Here is a 22,255-nt window from a genome sequence, read left to right as displayed (position 1 = left end):
TGAGATTGATTTTTTTATTGAATTATTCATTTAGTCATTTTAATTGTTGATTCAAATGTGCCCATAGAACCAGATAGATTGTATTTATTTTCTGTTTTTTCAAAAAGGGAAATTATGTCCTTGGAGTCTTATCTGAGATTGGTGTTTGGTCAGATAAAAATCATCTTCATAGATTATACCTTCTCCCTTTTTATTATTTACTCTTCCATTTTTAGATATCCAATTTGGTTGTCCATGGAAACTTATTCTGTTTCTCACTTGAATCTACCCTTCTAGGCCATTTCATGGTCCACACACTTTCTTTTTTTTTTTATCCCACTCCTTACTCTACTTTATTCCTTTGAAATAACTCCTCATTCCAATCCTTCCTCCATTCAACCACCAAAGTATGGGAAAGTCTGGGAGACAGACCCAAGGTGATGGAATTCAGGAAGAAATACAGTGAGTATCTAACTCTCACACATAGAACTCCTCCAATCAGATCTAGAAAATGGATCAAACTAGACTCTGATTGAGAAATACAAATAGTTCAATGAGTCATTTTTCCAGGTGAGGTTGGCATAGAAAGATAAACAGTGAGGTCTATAAACAGTAAGTTCAGGGTCTAGCCAGGAGCCCAATTCAGAGTACTCTAGGACCTTGAGACTGAAAGAGGATAGAGGATGTATACTAGTACTAAACAATTTCATATGGGCTACCATGACTTCATGTAGATGAAAGAACAGATATCAACAAGCATCTTGGTCATTCATTATGTAGTTCTAGGTCTAACAGCCTAACATTTACAGAAGAATATCCAATGTAGGAATCACAGACCAAAAGGAAACCTACAGACCTGTTCTTTGAACCAGTAGAGCTTTCCAGCTGAATGATAGTTGCTGGGTTCAGAAAGTCTTCTGGAATTTCAAAGGAGGCAAGCCCAGAAGTCTGTTGATCTGACCATAATCCAAGTTTTGGAACTTGCAAATCTCAATCAAAAAAGTCAGTAACTATGCTTGTTCTAGATCAGGCTACTTTGGGAGTAGTGAAAACTTGCAGGTCTGCAGACTGTACTGTCCCTGGGATCCTAGAAAGATACAACACTTAATATCCCCAAGAAAGCAGCAACGGGACCAGTTCAGACATTTCCTCAAGAAATATGTAGAGCTTAGCCCTAGCATAAAACCCAAAGTTAGGAAGTAGGCTGGGAGAATGAGCAAAAAACAGCAACAAAAAATCCCACTATAAAAAAGTTATTATGGTAATACTACCGTATCAGTGGCATTTTAGAGAAAAATCCTAAAAGAAAATAATGGGTTCAAAACACCTATAAGAAAAGACTCAAAGTCAAATACAGCTTGGGCACAAATACAATTAGAATTCCTCAAGATAAAGCTAGAGATAAAAAGTAAAGCAATTTAGCAAAGTAAATGAGAGTACTAGAGGGGAAAAAATGGAAAAGACATGAGAGTTATGAAAGAAAACATTGCAAAGAAAGTTAACATCTTGGCACATTAACAAAGCCTTGTCCATACAATGAAGTCACTGAAAAACTAGAATGGACCATAGACAAGCTAACAACTTCATGAGGCAAGTAATTTTAAAAATTAAAAGTAAAAATGACTGATCTAGAAAAAGAGAGAACATTTAAAGATGCTTGGATTACCAGAAAGCCATAGCAAAAACAAACAAACAAACAAAAAACAATGCCACCCATTTGCAGAAATAATTAAAAAAACTGTCTAGACATCTTTGAACCAAAGGGCAAAGAATTCACCAATAATCTCCTTTTAGAAAATCGAAATTGAAAAAGAACACCAGGAATATTATAGCCAACATTAAGAGATTCTAGGTCAAACCAAAAAAATACTGTGAGTAGTCATAAGAGAATTCAAGCACTGATGAGTTACAGTAAAGATCACACATGATTTAGTAGCAACTGTTATAAAGAAGTGATCAGCTTGGAATACTATATTTCAGAAAGTAGAACATTTAGGTTTATAATGTACCCAACAAAACTGAGCATAATCCAAGGGAGTAGGATGGATTTTTAATTAAATAGAGAACTTCCAAACATTCCTAAGAAAAATATCAGAGCTTTGTAGGAACTTTGAAGTGAAAAACAGAAGTTAAAAAAAAAAGGCAAATGTGAAGAACTAACTAAACACTGAGCTATTTATATTCCATTATAGGGAGATGACATCTGGATTTATATCATTAGGTATCATAAAGTGAGTCTTAATTAGACAAAAGAATTGGGAATGACCCTATTGTGTTTTAATAATCTTAAGAGAAGAATTGAAAGGCAGGAGAAGAGGAAAATATTAGATGGAGAGGAAAAAGAGAGGAAGGTTAGAAAAAATTATCTCATAAATGGGGTTGTGCATATAGAACTCTATACAGATAAGGAAGTGAGAGGCTAATATTTGAATTTAATCTCATCTAAACTCATCAGAGGGAAGACTATATATGTGCACAGGCACATTTGCATACAGAAATATGTTTCAGTCAACATGGAAATGGGAGAAAAGGAGAAGAATAAAGAAGGGAAAACAAATTAGTGGAGAGATTAGTTCTAATCAAAAGAAATTCTAACTTAGGGTGTAAAAAAATACCTGTTGATATATCTCTTTTTACAGTGTTAAAAGAATTAGAGACTGAGAGAAGGCTCATCAACTGGAGAATGACTGAACAAATTACAATATATAAAACAAACATGATGGAATATGATTAAGCTCTAAAAAATAATGAACAGGATATCTTCAGAGAAAAGTTGGAAGATTTGTTGGGAGATCTGTGTGAACTGATATAGAGAGAAGTGAATATAACCAGAAGAACAATTTTTACAAAGACACAAATATATTAAAGACAAACAACTTAAGATTTAGGAACTGATCAGCATGATTCCAATGGACAAGTAATAAAACATATTATCCTGGTAGGGAGATGAGAAACTCATAATGAAAAATAAGACTTTTGGGGGGGACGTGACCAGTGTGAAATTTTGTTTTGCTTGACTATACAATACAGAACCTGCTTGATTATAGAGTCCAGAAACTTCTCTGTACTTATAATCTTGAATCTAGAGGGTTGAGCATCTCATAGTCAATATGTGTTAGAGGTGTGATTTCAACTCAGATCTTGACTTTGAGGTCAGCTTTCTATTTACCATACTACACTGCCTCTGTATTTTATAGGAACAAGAAAAGGAATTAGCAAAGAATAGGGATAAATATCCCCTAGAGGAGAAGTTGAAGAAGAAGAAAGTATATGGGAAAAGAAAAAAAAAGAGAGATGAACCACAGTGTCTGGCTATGTGGAGGAAAAGTACTAGTCCTAGGGGTATTGGAAACTCAGACTCAGAAGAAGCTGTCAGATGAATTGCTGCAAAAAAATAAAATAGGGGCAGCTAGGCATCACAGTGGATAGAGGCCTGTTTTTTGGAAAGAAAGAAAAGAATATCTCTAAGAGGAGTGAGTAATTTTTTGTCACATGTTGGATATCTGAATATAACAGTTTGGAGCCTCTTTATATGGGAACAGAGTGCCTGTGTGAGATAGGCTGTGAGAATATCTCTTAAGCAAACTTAGATACAGAGAACCACTGTGAGGGTCTCTGAGAGAAGTGACTATTTTTCATTATCATAGAGTAGCTGCAATATGAACTGTTTTATAAAGTTGGCAAGGTTAGTCTTGAATGTCCTTGTATCTCCTTTCATATTTTCCTGCCCTTCTACCATTCTCAGGACCTCTCCCTACTCATAATGATCATTCTCCCCTGGACAATACCATATTCTTTGGTTGCCTCCTTCCATTTCTCAAGATTACAAACATTTATTAAGCATCAACTACGTGAATAGTACTGTGCTAGGTACTGGGGAAACAAATAAGAGCTGAAAAATAGTTTCTGCCATTAAAAAAGCTTAATCTCCATTTCAAAATATGTACTGCTTTATAGTTCATTCTTATATGAATGAATGAAGTGAAATGAATAGAAGTGAAAAGGAATGAAATGAAATGAATGAGCAAATAGCAAATGAGCAAAACAAAATCACTTTTTTCTATATGGTGGGTCATTTAATAGAGAGAACAATCTCCCACTAATACATTTTCCTGGTTATTATGTTGCCTTTTCCAAACCAAAGGCACTTAAGCAGATAATTCCGTGATGGTTTTTCATAAACTATGACAGATCAAAGGGGGAGTTTGTTATCATGGGATTCTTTCAAAGATCCTTGAATTATAATGCCTCCCATTAATGATGGGATAGTCCTGAATCTTAAATTCACTCAGGTAGTGAGTATCAGAATCACGAAGAGAATTTAAGCTCTCTTGAGTCCTTGTTTGGGGATTTCTTTACTATCACATATTGCAAGTGCCATTGATCACTCTCATGGAACCACTATTCAGACTATCTCTAAAGATTTGAAAAAGGTTTTACTACGACACAAAGACTAGAGACACATTCCTTCAGATTCCTACATTCTTTCCCAGCCAGCAATAGCCAATGGCCAGATATAGTGGAGCATTTGACTGGGAGTGAGAGAATTAGATTAGCCTATATGGTAATCTGAGTGGCACAGTGGATAGAGTATTGGGTCCAAAGTCATGAAAACTCATCTTTTTTAGTTCAAATCTGACCTCAGACACTTACTAGTTGTATGATCCTGAGTAAGGCACTTAAACTTGTTTGTGGAAATATCAGTTTCCTAATCTATAAAATGAGCTAGAAAAGAGAATGACAAATCGCTCCAGTGTCTTTGACAAGAAAACCTCAAATGGGGTCACAAAGAGTCGTATATTACTAAAATGACTGAACAGAAAAAAAAAAAAAAAGAGATTTTGGTAGAAACTGCCCCTACTCTACTTCTTCACCCTGAGAAGTGAGGAAATAGACACATTGCACCACCATGTTTCCTTTTTCTCTGGAGAGTAGCTCATTGTGAAGTCTGTAACAGATTTTTGTTTTCTTTGAACTCATAAAAAAAGAGGCAACTTGAAATATTTGGAATTTTTCTTTTCACTTGGTATAAATGTCTTCCTTGACAATGGAGGGTTTGTAAGGGAATGACTGTTGTGTTTCAGTTGTTTTTGAGTTTTTGAGTTATAGCTTCAAGTACTTATTTTTTCCCCTAGGGAAAAATGTGAATTTTAATGTGAATTTTTTGAAACAGGACAGTCATTTGTACTGAAGACAGAATAATGGTGGTGGCATCAGGCATAACTGTTAAAAGTGTTTTATCTGCGTAGTTAGGGATGGAATATATATAATCATCATTTATCTTTAACTTTATATCTTTATATATACCTTTCTTCTTCTGTCTTTGTGTGTCCTTTCGTGAATCACTTACTTTTTCTGGGTCACCTTTTGTTCATCTGTAAAATAAAGGAATTGAATTGTTATCACTGAGATTTATCTGATGCAATTGTTTCCTTTAGTATTACAGGAACATCTTGGGGAGGGATTAGCAAATAAGGCAAAAAGAAGTTAAAGGAAATGTATAAGCTTACATGGTTTGTGTAAGGGGGAAAAAGGGGTTATTTTATAAAAGGTTGGACTGGTTTATTTAAGAATAGAGTCACCAGGAATTTAATTTATTCCAAAGAGATTTGTTTATAATTTGTTTACAAAATATAGAAATAGTGAAGTAAGAAAAATCAGAGAGGATAGGGTAAGATATCTAACCTAAGCACTAAGTAATTTGCTCCTGGTCCTTGGTTCTATCTGGGCAGAGAGAGTTAGCCCTTAACCAGAGAGACCTTGGCAAAATCAAGGCCCTGGGGATGTCTCTCTCAAGAGGTAGGTCCCTCCTGAGGTTAGTCTCTTCAGAAAATACAGGAAAGGAGTCAGCTTCTTCACTCAACACGTGCCAGTCCAAAGAAAGAAATTCAAGGACAGTCTCACCAGGAACAGGGTCTCAGGTTCAGTCAGCAGATTCTATATCAGGCTCCAACTTGAACTCAGAACTCCAGAAGAAGCCCAAGTCCAAGTTGCACTCCACTCAGGAAGTTGTAACTCCCTTTTAAAGCCACTTTTTTTGTATCACTTCCTATGCTTTTCCCTAATTTTACATGGGCTGATCACAGTTGAAGCTTTGCTGAGTGTGGCCCATAGGGCAGTCAGTTTGATTCTGATTCATCACTCACTATTGCACATGTGGGTCACAGACCTCCCCACTTAATGATTAAGTGAGATGTTTACACTTTTGGTGATTAGATCTGAAAATGGACAGATCTCCCCACTCAACTGTAAGTAGGGTGTTTATACTTTTGGTGATTAAATCTAAAAATTGGCAGGGAGTTAATTTAATTTTCACAATCAGGGGAAAGTTAATTCACTTTCACAATCAGGGGAGACTTAAATTTAATCTTCACACTTGGTGTGAAGGAATTTGATAATCCATATATAATATCATTTTAGAAAAACTTCCATGGCATGAGTTCACAAAGACATATTTTAGTCCAAAGGCCTTCTAACACAGAGCTTTAGCTTGGTTTATCTTTTGCAGGAACACCATCAATATGTGTCCCCTACCTGGCTCCTGTAGGGTTACCCTGAAATGACAGAATTTGGCTTGTTTTACACAAAAATCTTCACATCCATGTAACAACTCAGGCTTACAAAACTTTAAATAGAAGACAGATTAATTTGTCAGAAAACCAAAAGGACTGATAAGCAAGTTCATAAATAGTTCTCTCTCATTTTCTGATGGGCCCCTGCATTTTCAAAGCACCTATGTAATCCTCTAGAATTTTAATATTACTTCAATACTCTTTCCTCTTGGAAAGGAAAGGAGTTTAGTGTTTCTAGGAGGTCAAGTTATACTTCTGGAGAGTCTTCACTTTTCCAAGGACCCAGAAGAACTTGGTTTTTTAGGGAGATGTAGTGGGAAGTGACTATTAAGATTCCACTACTGTATCTACTAGCCTAGACAAATCACTCATTGGCCATATTTTGCCAACACTGGGGATATCCTTTAAAAAAGATAATTTTAACAGAGCTGAAATTCAAAAGTGAGTTTTTCACCACTTATCTTTCTATTTAATTCTCCCCACAAGCAATTAGAGATAGTGGTTCTTAAAGAGGGAATTGTAATTTTAATGTGTCATTTTGGACAGGTCAAATGCATTAGATAGTTAGGGGAAATTAAATCAAGGATCAGGTGTGGCATAGTGAAATGAGCCCTGGATTTGGGTCCCCAAGATCTGGGTTTGAAATCGAAGTGACTTGACCTCTATAGGCTGTAGTTAAACACTGGAACAAGTATAGAAGACTAGAAAAACTACTGTCTTACCACTTATTAAACATGTAGATGTGGCAAAGTCTTCTTACAATTCTTATCTGTAAAATGAAAATAATGTTACAAATACTATGTTGAAATAATCAAAGCAAATTTATCTATATTTAACTTTTTTATTTTTATTTTTTTTACAATTTAGACTGAAGAGAGTTTAGGGGAAAAAAGGAGCTATATCATAGTTAAAATGCTGGACCACTGATATTTTTCTTTTTTGACTATAGTCAACATAAAATGAGAGGGGAGTAAAGGATGACTGAAGTTGAAAACTTAGCTGAGTGGAAGGATGATTTTGCCCTAAGCTGTGATTGAGTAGTTCAGAAGTTTAAGAAGCAGTTGATGGGAAAGATAATAAGTTCCGTTTTGTGTATGCTGAGTTTGATAAACACAAAGAATTTAGTCTGCCACCACTTATTTGCCATCAATCAACAATAACCAATAAATATGTATTACTCATCTACAATGTACTAGTCATTGTACTAGGCTATCGGGCTACAGAAACAAAAGCTTTAATCAGTGAATTAAATGGCCAAAGACAGGCTGAAGAAAGTAGATCTAAATCTAATTGAATCATTAAATTTAAACACTGTTTCTTGGAATTTGCAGCTTTTTCTTTTTCTCCTGGAGCCAATCTATGAATCCATTCCATTGAAATTTCATTTCCTATGTTCAGATGTTCTAGGTAGTTCTATTATATTCTTCATTATAGTTTTAAGATTCTTTGTCCTATGTTTTTCTGGGAGACCCATGATCTTTCTATTGTCTATGCATCAAGTTCTTTATGTTTTGCTTATATAATGAGCATATTTTCTTTTAGCATTCTTGTTCATTACTTCTCTTCTCCATAGAAATTTATCTGCTTACAATCCCAATTCATTGATCTCTCTAGTTTGTTTTGTGAGGTTTACCATTGCCAATTCAAGGTTTTTCTATTCTGTTCATAATTTTTGCTATACATGACTTGAATTCTGGTCTCATAATTCTCATTTCTCTTTTAAAACACTCAGAAACAGTATATTGTAGTTCATTTTCTTCTCAAATCCCACAGGGTCCTCCAACTCATCAAGTATTGGATCATTTTCCTTAACTTTGCAAAATTTATTCATAGAAGCTTGAACTAATTTATTAGACCTGGAGACCATTTCCTTCTGTTGTTACTGTTTATCCTATTGATTTATCTTTTTATGTTTATGGTCTATGAGTTTTCTTCTTGAATTTTTTGGTACTTTCAGTCTTTTCTCCCTCCTTATTTTCTTTATCATTCACTTCCTGACTCACTCACCTATGATTGTAGCTTCCTGGCAGGCTAGATCTCAAAACAGCTCAGCATTCACCAACTTTGAGAAAATTTCAGTACACAAGGCCAGGTCTCTGTCTCAATTGTCTTTTGAGTGGTCAGAACTGGCCCCAGCTAAATGCTTTTCTTCAGACCTGGTGGAGCACTACGTAACTCCTTGCATGTACCATGTCCTGTCATGGTGACCTGTCTTCCTTCTTCTACTTGCTAGTTCTCTGGCCCAGCACCAGAAGTTCAGACTGCTTTTCCTGGCACTGGAACATCAGACCTTTGTAGTTCTAGGATTTCCAAGCTGCCACCCCCAGCAGGTTTTGGCTCATGAAGGATTGAAGTCAAGTTGGCAATGAAGGCATGAGCAAACTTCTACAACTTGGCACCAGACTCTATATGGTTCTAGAAAGAGAGTGGAGAGACAAAGGTACAGAAGTAAGTTTGATGTAAGTCAGTGTTGTGTCCTTGATATCATTAAGATATCCTCACTGTCCTTGTTCATCCTTTGTTTCAAAGAGGATCAGTGTTATCACAGTATGATATCTTGATTTGCAGGTGAATTAGATTTAAGTGGGTCAGAGTTGCAGTTGTTGTCAGTCTTACTGTTTTTTCCAGACATCAAAGTCCAGTGGTAGGCAAAAGTCAAAATGATTGGTGATAGTCCAAAATGCAGTGGATGACCTTGGCATTTTCAATGTCTGACCAAGCTCTAAGCACTCCACAGAGACTGTTTTAACTGCCTTCATGGCTGCTGGAACAAATTGTCCTCATCCATCCATTCCATCTTCATCCAAATCTTCATACGTTCATGGCTCCTAAAGTGGGTGATAGGTGCTGAGTGAACTGAGAGTGATAAGAGGAAAAATCCATGCAAGCTCATCTCTTTAATACTTAGGATGGAATTGTGATCTCTTCAATCTGGATATTATCTCCATCCATGAAGTTTGAAAACTAACTATGATTTTCCATTCTGTGGATTTTTTGTATATGTCTTTACATAAAAATCCTTCACCAAAGGACCCACTCTCCCCCTCCACCTACAATAAAATGGAGATTTTTCTTTAGATCTCTTGACTTGGTATAAATAACAGAAGTATGTATAGGCTATCTGTCAAGTTATCCCTTGCTCTTGCTATGCAGCTGGCCCCCATGACATTCATCCCTACTATTAGAACCACTGTTAAACATGAATGATTTCTGAACAGTAGGGCACTAATGTTGCTTTTACTTTTATCACCACCCCTGAAAGGAAGCTGCCATGTGGAGCCAAATAGTGGCTAAAATGAAACACTCTTGCAAAGGAGTTTCTTGGTATTTAATTTTATTCTCTAATATTTGGGAAGGTGCCTAGGGAATATGAAAATGCTAAACATTTGGAAACCTATAGCAATATCAGATGCTCATGGGATTAAAGAAAATAGAAGGAACATTAGAGGTCCTCTAGTCTAACCCCCTTATTTTTTTTTTTTACAAAGGAAGAAACAGTCCCAGAGGAGCAGTCTTGATGTCCAAGTTCATTAGGTCAACCAAATAGCAAAATAATTAGCAAATAAAAAGATATTTCATAATCATGTTTTTCTGAAGCTCCAAAGACTTTTTTCAAATATCCTACAGTGGAATAAATCCTAACATCTTTTAAAATATAGTTTAAAAAAGATACAAAATTAGTCTGATGTTATGAAAGAGGTCTCTCTGGGGTGTGGTACCATCTTGTGGCTTGAGGACTTATTCCATTCTTTCTTCTGTTGTAGCAATCAGGTAACTAACCCTGTCTGGGATAGGGGGAAGGATTTGCCTTGATAAAAAGAGGATTACCAAAAAATTTTAGAACATGTACCTCCCTTTCTTATTGCTTAGGGAGGAATGATAGGTGTGAACATCACCTATGCTGTCCAGTCAGTTAATGCGGTTGGCTAGTTGTGCTGAACTAATTTTCCTTCCTCCCTTCCTTCCTTCCTTCCTTCCTTCCTCCCTCCCTCCTTCTTTCTTCCTTCCTTCCTTCCTTCCTTCCTTCCTTCCTTCCTTCCTTCCTTCCTCCCTCCCTCCCTCCCTCCCTCCCTCCCTCCCTCCTTCCCTTCCTTCCTTCCTTCCTTCCTTCCTTCCTTCCTTCCTTCCTTCCTTCCTTCCTTCCTTCCTTCCTTCCTTCCTTCCTTCCTTCCTTCCTTCCTTCCTTCCTTCCTTCCTTCCTTCCTTCCTTCCTCCCTTCCTTCCTTCCTCCCTTCCTCCCTCCCTCCCTCCCTCCCTCCCTCCCTCCCTTCCTTCTTTCCTTCCTTCCTTCCTTCCTTCCTTCCTTCCTTCCTTCCTTCCTTCCTTCCTTCCTTCCTTCCTTCCTTCCTTCCTTCCTTCCTTCCTTCCTTCCTTCCTTCCTTCCTTCCTTCCTTCCTTCTTTCCTTCCTTCCTTCCTTCCTTCCTTCCTTCCTTCCTTCCTTCCTTTTCTTTCTCTTTTTTTCTGTATCTCTCTCTGTCTCTATCCATGTCTCTCTCATCATTTATTGGTAGTTTTCTTATCAAGACAGTGGCATCAGACAGGCTTTGCTTTCCCTTTCATCGCATGATTTTACATTTCACTACTCACAGCTATTCTTGATGACCCTTTAAAGCAGATTTTTAACTGTATCAAAATATTGGGTTCAGGGGGAAGGATTTGACTTTGTTCAGCATCTCTCTAAGGAGAAGTTTGTTTACTGTCATCCACTACTTAATGAAGAGAGATAATTGCTAGATGAATTTGTGAATGACACTGTAGGAAATGGATTGTCTTTGGATACCTAAGGAAAGAAACCATATTGAACAATTGGTCAGTATTATCAAGGTGAAAAAAATCTTATCATAGAAGAATGGAGAGAATATTGTTTCTACCACTTTTCTCCAAATACACAATAATCACAATATGAAATACCCCTCAGTCTCAGAATTTGTAATCTAGTCATTGCTTCTGAAATCCATCTAAAATATTTACTGCCAATGGAAATCTTTCTACCATTCCCCTTCTTTTCCCTTTCTCATGCCAGTCATATTAGACTTTTTTCTTTTGATCATATGGTTTATTTCTTCCTCAAACATTCTAAGAACCATGTCTTTGTGTCAAGATGAAAGCTCTTGTTCCAGACAGGATTGTTCCAATATAATTGTATGCCATTTTATTGAGCTTCAATTATGAAACAGAGTTTTTAAGAAATGAAAATGGTCTGGCACAAGTACAGAATTTGCTGAACATCCAATTGACTGAAAGGAATCTAGTAATTAAAGATGTTTATGGCTATAGCAGAATATTCTCTTCCAGCCTCTTCTAGTGCACAGCTTTCTTTCTAAGTTCAGGTATGTATTTCTCTGTAATGAAAAAGTTTGATTTTTGTATAATAGATGATGCTTTTCACACATGGATTGGCAAACTAGAAGTAGATGAGTTGAGTTTGAAAATTTGTACATGGTATCACACTAAAGTAAGCCCATTTTAGAGTCTCATTTTTTTATACTAAGGTACAGAGATCCATTAAGTTTGAGGCCATAACAAGGGGAGAAAAAGAATGTGATAGAACTGGATACCATTAGCTGTAAACAGCTAGAAATGGTGGAATATAAATAGAGACTTAAACCACACATTTGAAGAGTTATACAGATCTTAGATCTTCTCTGTGCTTCCATAATGAGGAATCATAGTAAAATTGTGTAGGAAAACCTGATTTTGTCAAAGATAGGTGCTTGGCTTTATAAGAAAATCATTCCAGCTTTTATCAGTTTTCAATCACTATGTGGGGCAAAAATATTCACAGTTTACCTGCTTCATCTGGTTCCTCCTGTCATTGCTAGACTCTAGAAGAAATAGGAAGGATTGTTCTGCATACACACACACATAATTTATTTTACATATGGGTTCTCTCTGTATTTCATTTTTTAAAAATTAGTTTCAGTTCCATATTCTCTTCTCCTTCTTGCCAGCCTGCCTCCCCCATTGAGAAGGCAGATAAAATGTTACTTATTATACATATGAAGTTGCACAAAACATATTTCCATATTGGTCATGTTGCAGATTTTTTAAAAATGAAAAAAAATAAGCTTTAATCTTCTCTGAGAGTTCATCAGTTCTCTTTGAGGAGATAGATAACATTCTTTACCAAGAGTCCTTTGGAATTATCATGCAATAATTGTATTTAATGAGAGTAGCTAAGTCTTTCACAAATGGATTATTGTTACAATATTGCTATTACTGGCAATTGTTTAACAACTTGCCTGTCTAGAAAAATACATACATACTTTTCAATTTAATCTGCATTATTAACACTTTCTTCAGTCTAGATAATCAACAAAAAATAAGTTAATCCGTGAATTGTAGGTGATTTTGTTTTTTTATTTTGTTTTGTTTTGATTTTTTGCTTTTTGCTTTTGCTTTTCAAAATATACATGTTTATACTGATAATTTAACAATTGGCTCTTAAAAGGCCAGTTAGAGCTAGTTCCAGCACACCCTTGGCAATAGTTCATATTCATCACTTCACAGTCAATAAAGCAATTCTAATTATATAACATATAATCATGTAATGAATGTGCTAAATCCTATGAGAGTAGCCCATTCATGAACTTTCAATAAGTCTGTTAAGCTTTATTATAAGTTCTTTCACCACACATTGAGAATTCTGTTTCATATAGAAAACTTCTGTTACCTGAATATCTAAGCTCTTCCCATTTACACCATGAAATTCTCACTCTCAAAATACACAGCAGAAACAATTCCCTTTTTCCCCACTCCTTCTCTTCATCAGGCATCAGAAGGATTTTTCAGGGTTGACAAAGTTTCTGACTGGAGACAAATTCTGGCTATCAGACATTTAAACATTGTTGTAATTGTTGTTGTTACTGTTATTTCTATTTCCCTAGTGAGGCAGTGAGGTGGCACAGTGGATAGAGTGCAAGGCAGTACTCATTTCAAATCTGGCCTCAGATACTTTCTAGCTTTGTAATTTTGGACAAGTTATTTAGCCTCTTTGCCTCAATTTCCTCATCTGTGAAATGAGGTCAATAATAGTACCTAGTTCCCCTGTTCGTTGTGAGGATCAAATAAGATAAGTATTGTAAAGTGCTTAGCATAGTGTCTGACACAAAGTATTATATGTGTGCATGTGTAATTTAGTTCTTATCTTTTTTCAGTGGTGTTCAGATAAATTTTTTTGTGACAAGCTGCTATACTGATGCCATTCTTCTATATTTACTACTCTGAGGACTTTTGAGATAGGTGAAATAACTTATTTTTGTAATTTAGTCAGAGTTTTGGTTTTTAGTTTCATTTTCTGCAAGCTCATTGAAAAAATCTTTGAGACAACTATAATAGAAGATAACATGATGGAGATGATCAGTACATCATTGTATTCTCACATGATTTCATCTTCTTCTGGTAGGCCTATATTATAAAAAAAGAAAAAGCTTGGAGATTATGAGTATTTTTATGACTATGATTAATTTAAATGTTTTAAAGTCAGAAAATCTTTATGGAAGAATGCTGGATTAAGATGACAATTCCATGATGATGGTCTGGTTGCATCCTATTCGTTTAGATCTCAAGGATATTTTGACATCAGTATTGCAGTATGTCTCATTTTATGACAGAAAGCTTCTTATGCATAATTCTATTTACTAGATTATGCCTTTCTAAGTACTAAGAGATGCTAAATTTTCACAAACTAGATGATAAGGACTCTTACAGTTTCTACCATTCCCTTGCCTCATTTGTATTGATCAATAAGTACAGGCTTCTTAAAGATAACCCATTTGTAATATTTGGTAGTGACAACCTACTTCTGAATTGATATAATAAACTAATTTCTATAAATAAATTCACAAAATACATCCATTTGTTTGATAATTTTTTGTCAATAAAGGCTGATTGAATTAATGTGTATTATTATTATTATTTTTCCAGTGAAATTCATTTAGAAATAACATTTGAATGGTTTTGCTATACTTATATTATTATTTCATATTTATTGTTTTCTGGGCTATTATGCAAGCTGATAAAATTATTTTTGTAATTGAATAAATGTATTAGAATGTAAACTCATCTTTCATAGGCTCAGTGCACTCATAGCATCTTGAGGACCAGTAGAGCAGGGATGATATTCATCTCATCCTGTTCCCACATGGTTGTAATGTCTTTTGTTAGAGCTGTAAATCTTTAATTCACTGTAGTTTGGGGACTATGAGGTTTTGGCATGATGAAAAATAATAACAGCAGCAGAAGAAATAATTACTCAAATGCACAATTACAAATACTCATAATCTCTAATCTATGTGGATAAAAATCTTTCAAAGCTTTCCCCCACTGTTCACAAATTACATTGGTACGGAGAAGCTCACAAAATTTTTATATTGATGCCATATTTTGGAGGGGAAGTGACCCTTGGTTTTCAAATCCTGGGTCAGTAAAACTTAAGTTTATTCGGTTTCTAAGTGTCTTCCAATGACAAACTATTGATGCTTTTTTTTTTTTTAAATCACAGTAACACCTAAGATAAATCGAAATAAAAAAAATAGATGTTGCAGTCCCCTTCTTCCAGTGGTAGGAATTAGGAAACAGATTGCTAAGAATCACAGCATTTTTAGGCCATTAATAAACTTTAATTTGATAACTAATGCTCTGAGTGTGATATTCTTGTCCAGTAGTGTAAAAAAAAAATGGCGAGCTACACAAAATAGATAGAAAAACTGTTCAAAAACTGTTCAGATACTTTTGATAGAAGTAATCAAAAGTATCCTCAGTGATGAAGTGAAATTCAAAAGTGAACTTCCCTTTAGGGCCAGGCTCAAGGATGCTAAAGAGACTCATATAAAAATAAAGTATTTATTGAAATATATAAGGATAAATAAAGGATTTCTAATTCTAAGGGATTCTAAATCCACCTATATAAACTCCCCAATTCTGCAAGGAACCATTTATCCTGTGTTTCATAGGCTACACTAATCCTACCTGATCTGACTAACCCAAATTTATACTATCTAAATAAAAACTACCACTAATATTCTTATGAATCTTAACTTTATCTTCAAATGATAAAATAGCCAAGTCTAGCTGGGTTAAGTCTCAACAAGAATCCAGTTAGGACTCTGAGTCTGTTACTCAGAGTCCAAACCAAAGACCATGTTTTTCTTTGGTCTTCTCAGAGTTAAACAATTTATAAAACTACAATCATTAGTCAATAGTGTTTCTCAAGTTGGGAAAGGAAAACACTGAGCTCCTTCAGATCTTTCCTTCAGAAAGAGAGAGAGAGAGAGGCAAAGATGTTACCTTCTTACCTCCTCCAGCCCTGAGAGAGTCTCTAAGTGTGTGTCTCTGCCAACTGTCAAAGATAGTAATTGACATAGAAAAAACAGTTATAACTGTCACATCTGAAATTAACATGCTCTCAGCTCTGCTTCAAACTCCAGTTCTTTTCTCGAGCAGCCACTTTACTTCTTATCCCTAAACTAATAAAACAATACTTATTTTCTAATATTATCCTTACAGTAGTCAATGAGAAAACATTTTGCCAGAAGAACTGAATCATATTAATCTTGACATTCTTGGTAAAATTATAGTAAATATCTGAAGGAGGGGAAGATACAAAAGGCATGAAAAAATATTAGAACTAATCAATATGGAAAAAAAGCTCAATGATAGAAAAAAATAAGAAAATACTAACATATGCCTGCCTCAATATAGGTAAAAACTTTTTGAGAGTCATCTATACATTTTTAAAGACATCTTTGATCAGAATATTATTAGTAGACTTTCTCAAGTGATATTCAATAATGTAACACATTTACTATTTCACAATTCATTTTAAGATATAGAGAATATGAGATCACATGATGTTTAATATATATTCATATATGAAATAAAAGGATTCTGAAGAAAATATTGTTTTATTATATTTTAAAAATATATATTAATATATTCAAATATGAAAATCATTCAAAATTCCTTAAAATATACAATAGAAATAGCCCTGTTAAACAATTATCTGATAATAAACATTAAATGAAGCATGAAACAGAGTTATATGCTAGCCAAAAGTATTCTCTATTATTATAGAGGACATTGAATGTGGAATTAAAATTGAATAGGTATTCTTTGTGGATGGTGGGGTTATCCAGATTTTCCTGTTTGGAAAAGACATTGTTCTGATTGCACCAAGCCAAAAAAAAAATGTTTGCAAAGATTCCTGAAAAAGAGCTGTAATCACTCATGGGCAGCTAAGTGGTATAACAGATAAAGTTTTTGGAGTCTGGAAGACCCAAGTTCAAATCTGACCTCAGATACTTACCAAGCTGTGTGCCTTGAGCAAGTCATTTAACTCTTCTTTCTTCAATTTCCTCATCTGTAAAATAAACATGACTTGGTGAACCATTCCATTATTGCCAAAATGACCCCAAAATGATAATGAAGAGTCAAGACTTGACTGAAACAACTGAGCAACAACAAATTACTCTTAGTAATATGACCTCACCATTCATCCTTAAAAATCCAAGTGGATAAAGAATTCTTATTGTCCAGATTTCAATGTGTAGTCTGATTGTCACATTATAAACCTTTTCTATCTACATGTGGAAGAAAGTCCTTCAGAATGTTAGCCAAACTTCAGTCATTAATTGATAGGTTAGACATAGATAGCAATTGCACAGGATGGGTAAGCAAAGATTGGTTGTAAGAGAGACAGTAGAAATGGAGAATGAGTTGGACAACCATATACTCACTATATCAATTTGAGAGAACTGCAAAGTTCTTTTACTAATTTAAACTTACCATGACGGAAAAGGGATATTGTTTTTGATAATAGGTATCAATTTTAAAGCAAAAGTGTGGTAAAGACTGGACAATTGAGGTTAAGTCACTTGCCAGGAACATACAAGTAGGAAGTGTCTGAGGACATATCTGAACCCAGGTCATCCTGATTCCATGCTTGGCAGTCTATCTCCAATGTGCTACCTAGATGTGTCTATTTTTTTTTCAGTACCAGTGTTGCTGAATAACAGTGAGACATGAACTATGACTGCTTCCAAAGATCCAAAAGTTAGTATCACATAATGGAAAGGTGCATGGCAAATATGCACAAGCTGACACATAAAATCAATGTGGAACTCTGAAGACAGAAGTAAATGATGTCATCAAAGAACTTCATGATAGGAAGAGAACATGGCCTGGTTACATGGTGAGAGCAAGGAATGACAAATAGACGGTCAGTGTGCTCCACTGTTTTTCTATCAGTATCAGAAAAAAGCAAGCAAGTCCTCCATCATGTTGGCTAAACCCCAGTCATTAATTTAAAGGTAAATATAGACAACAATTAAGCAGAATTTGTAGGCAAAGATAGATTGTAGTTAACCTCTTTGATTGGAATACCCCATCTATGAAATCACATAACCGTTTAAGTATTTATTGGTGAAGATGAGGCAAAAAAGGCAGAAGGTTGTGTGTGAGGCACCCCTAGTGCCTCTAGATCCAGGCAAGAGAGTTATTTTTTTTTTCTTTTTAGCATAGTGGACAGTAACCATTTGAAAATTTGTGGCAAAATATTTAAACTTGTTCAACTCATATCATTTAAAATGTATACTTAAAAAAACTTTATTTAAACTATTTTTTAATGCTAGAAACTATCACAGACTGACAACTACTCTTAAAATTAGCATTGCAGATTTGTTGTGGGCATTGAGAGGTTAAGTTATTTGCCCAGAGGCACAAATCCAGTATGTCTGAAGTTATACTTCCCAAGTCTTCCTAATTGTAAAGGTGACTTTCTATTCACTGTGCCATGATATCTTTCATATATACAGAATATTTCAATAAATCATGTTTATGTTTAATATGTAAAACTCCTACTTTCAATCATAAAAGTCTGTCCATTTAGCATCTCAAGTAAAGTATTTTTATAACTACCTTAGAGATCCAGGTCTTGATGAAATTGCCATGGAGATAACTAGAATGTTAGGACTACAAGTATTCCTAATTTCTAAAATAATCCCAGAACCCTTTCTTTTGTTTGCATGTACATTGTCACTTCTTGCCTTGGCTACATTGTTCTTCCATAGAATTGATAATCCACCCCATGGCTTCCTCTGAGTAGGCCAAGTGACTTCAGAAGCATCTCCCTTCCCTATCTCATTTCTGCAAGTAAACATGTAATGACTTCCCAGAATTAGGACTAAACTGAAGAGAATCAAGAAGAACAATACGTTTTCTAAGAAATTAAAGCCAATAATAAGGATTGATGCTGGATAAAAATAGATGCTAAGAGAACAGTAGGGTGTAGGAGTAAAAAACTACCCAGATCCATTACTGTAGCCATAATGGGCCAAAGAAAGAAGAGTAATGTGATCAGTAGGGAAGCTCTTTCATAGAAGTTCACTGTGCCCCTAGATTGTACAAAAATAATAATGTTGACAGAGCCAGTAGTTTTCATTAGTTAAGATTTAAGAAATAAGACAACCATAGAAATACCTCCACATAGAGAAGATGTCAATTTTGATACATCTAACACCTTTCTTGTAAGCTTTGCAAAATTTGAAATGCAGGAGTTAAATGGCAGCTGATCTTAGACTTGAGAGGTAGGAGGGGATTGAGGGTGAGGGTTAACAACAAGACAAGTATAGATTGTTTAGATTCAGTGTAGCACAGTGAAAATTAGTGCATATAAAACCAAATGAAAGAAAAAAGTTCAGCCCAAAGTTTCCCATAAAACAACCAACCTTACTGTAATCAAGTTATTTCACCTCTGATAAATAAATCATGGGAAAGGTAGAAGCAGAAGAATAGAAAGTAGGAAGAGTAGGAGTAAGCAGTAGAAAAGAAGACATGATCAAGATTTACAGTCATGTTGAAAGAAGAAGAATAAAGTGACAAAAGTCTGGCTTTCATCCCTCTAAAGTTACGGGTAGGTTTGACCTTGGGAAAGTGTTCCAGAATATAGGAACCCTAGAAGTGGCAGCTTAGGGTCAGGTGAGAAAATAGTGTTACACCTTGCACTGTGAAGTTTGAGTATGATGGAGTTCCCTTTCATCATGGAGACAAATCTCTCTCTCAACAAGGATGTTAGTGCCATGGGGCAAAGCCTCAGTTGTCCTGTCCTAGTCAAAGATCTTCAACAAACATCACACTAGACTTAATTGTGAGAGCCCCTGAAGTATATACCTAGTCTGAAAGAACTTTTCTTCCTTCTTTATCAACCTTCATTAGATAAGAATATCTACCTTTCTCAGTTCTGTTGTTGTTTAGTTGTTTCAGTCATATTTGATTCTTCATGAACCCATTTTAGGTTTTCTTGGCAGAGATACTGGAGTAGTTTGTCATTTCCTTCTCCAGGTTATTTTACAAATGTGGAAACTTGAGGCAAGCAGGATCACACAGCTAGTAAATGTCTGATTTCAGATTCGAACTCAGGAAGATGAAGACTTCAGGCCCTGAGCTCTATTCACTACACCAGCTAGCTGCCCCATTCTCAAACTTCACCAATGAATTGAATCTTTAAAAGTTGCAGACTTACAGGACATAGACTATTCATTCTTTTTGAGATTCCTCTATATTGATTATTTATTAATTTCAAAAAACAAAAATAAAAAAATATCTTGAGTCAGTAGAACAAATGGAATTTTAAGTCCTTGAAGCATCTGCATAGGTTAAATATTTTAAAAGCATACAGGATTCTATGACATTCTCACATGAAAGTAACTGTTTTCTTGTTAAATTTTATCAACACCTTTTGTCTACATATCACAGTGCTTTCTACAAAGATTACCCCCACCATTGCAATCCAGCAGGGAATCCTTTGTTATGCTGAAATAAAGCCAAAATACCCTATACAGAAACTATTTGAAAATGCATAAAATATTTTGTCCTAATGTAGTTTTTTTCCCTTTCTAAAATAAAGAGGGAGAAGACAAGATAATATAGAGAGAAGTGGACATTTCTCAAATGTCATCTTGATGTCCAATCCTCTTAAGATGAAAAAAAAAAATCTCAGATCCTGAGAGATTCAGTGATTCTGTTCAAATTCAGACATTCAGTTAGGAGGCTGAACTTGAATTTAGGTCCTGTAACTCTAAAAACAGTAATCCATCCACTGTGCAACACTTCTAGTATCTATTCATTGGGACTATTAATGATTTTTTATTCACTCAAAGATCAAATTTCCTCTTAATTTAATTGACTTAATAACTGCCTATATTGTTAAAACAGACGCTAAGTCATTTAAAATTTGGGTTCTTGCTTAATCCCTCTAGATCATTTCCTTCAGATATTTCCACGTTTCTTTGACTCCCTCATATTCACTATTGCTTGCTTAAAGCTTATAAGTTTCCTTCAGTGACTCTGATGTACTTTTGTGCTAGGCAGAGGATTTTTCATCAGCACCAAAGGTTCCTAGAGCTTGTGCTGAGAAAATCCATTTGGAGGCTTTTCAAATCAGGATCATGGGAACATGGGATCATGGATTCAGGCCCAAAAGGGATATTTGAGATCATTAGGTATAGCTCACTCATTTTATAAATAAGGGGTCATTGGTCCAAAGGAAAAGGAATAAATTTCTCCAGGTCACACAGGTAACAAGAACTGGGATTTGAACTTGGGTCTTCTGACTCCAAATTAATTACTCTGTCCAAGAAAAACAAAATATCTCAGAAAATAGAAATCCTTAGGAAAGGAAACTCTACCTCATGAGCTTTTTTTTTTCTTTTTTTCCTTCCTATAATCATAAGCTGGTTCCCTGAATGCTGTTTGGGAAGAAGAAAAACATAATTTTGCTGCATTTTCTGACGTAAATATTCCCTGCATCATCCAGTAAGAGGCCTGACAGTCCTCACAAATCCTGGGCCAGGACAGCTTAGACAGTTTCCTAATTACTGACTGACCTCTGTGTACTTGACAATACTGAGATTCCTCACTCTGGTCCTAGTTGCTAGACTTACTCCTCTTTTCTCAGCCTGTGAATATGAGCTGCTCTTCTTAAGGTGCCATCTATTTAGGGTTGCTAACTTGACATTCCTGAACTGTATTCTGGGTATATGCCTATTTCAAGAGAGCAGATCTAGTATCAAACTTGGATACTCTAATGATTTGATACTAGCATTAAAAAAAAGATGAAAGATGAAGCACTGATTAATGAATTCTTATTCAAAAACCATCAACTCAAATGCCCTTTTTTCCTCTTCTACTGGACTTCCTTCCTCCCAGCAGTACAAATATTCCTCCATTCAACTTCTCACGTTCAGATAGGTTAGCAAGCAGGAGAACTTTCATTTGTACACAAGTACCCTTTTTACTGTCTCTGTGAAAAAGATGGAGAAATGTCAGATAAATGAAGGTATAATTATATGGAGTCATGATTAGTGGAATGATTGAGTTTTAAAAAGGTCTACTGCCTGGAAAATATCAATTTTTAGTGGTATTTCTAGTGGAAAGGCTCAAAAATATGCCCTTGGCCCTGTGCTGTTTAACTTTTTTTTATTCTGTACCCTGAATGGAGGGATTTACGGCATATTTGTAAAATGTATAACTATCCCCCTTTGGGAAGGATGAAAAACTTCCTTTCTTAATTTTTACAATCTCAGATCAACTCTACAAAGACAAAAATTTTTAGAAATGAATAGAATGTCTTAAAACTGATTAGAAAACCAGATTCACATGTCAAAGATGGTAGCTTAGAAAGAAGTTTAAGTTGAATGAAAGTTCA

The sequence above is a fragment of the Monodelphis domestica genome, chromosome 7, assembly GCF_027887165.1.
Source record: "Monodelphis domestica isolate mMonDom1 chromosome 7, mMonDom1.pri, whole genome shotgun sequence".
In the NCBI taxonomy this organism is placed as follows: domain Eukaryota; kingdom Metazoa; phylum Chordata; class Mammalia; order Didelphimorphia; family Didelphidae; genus Monodelphis; species Monodelphis domestica.
Note: the sequence above shows the minus strand (reverse complement) of the source record.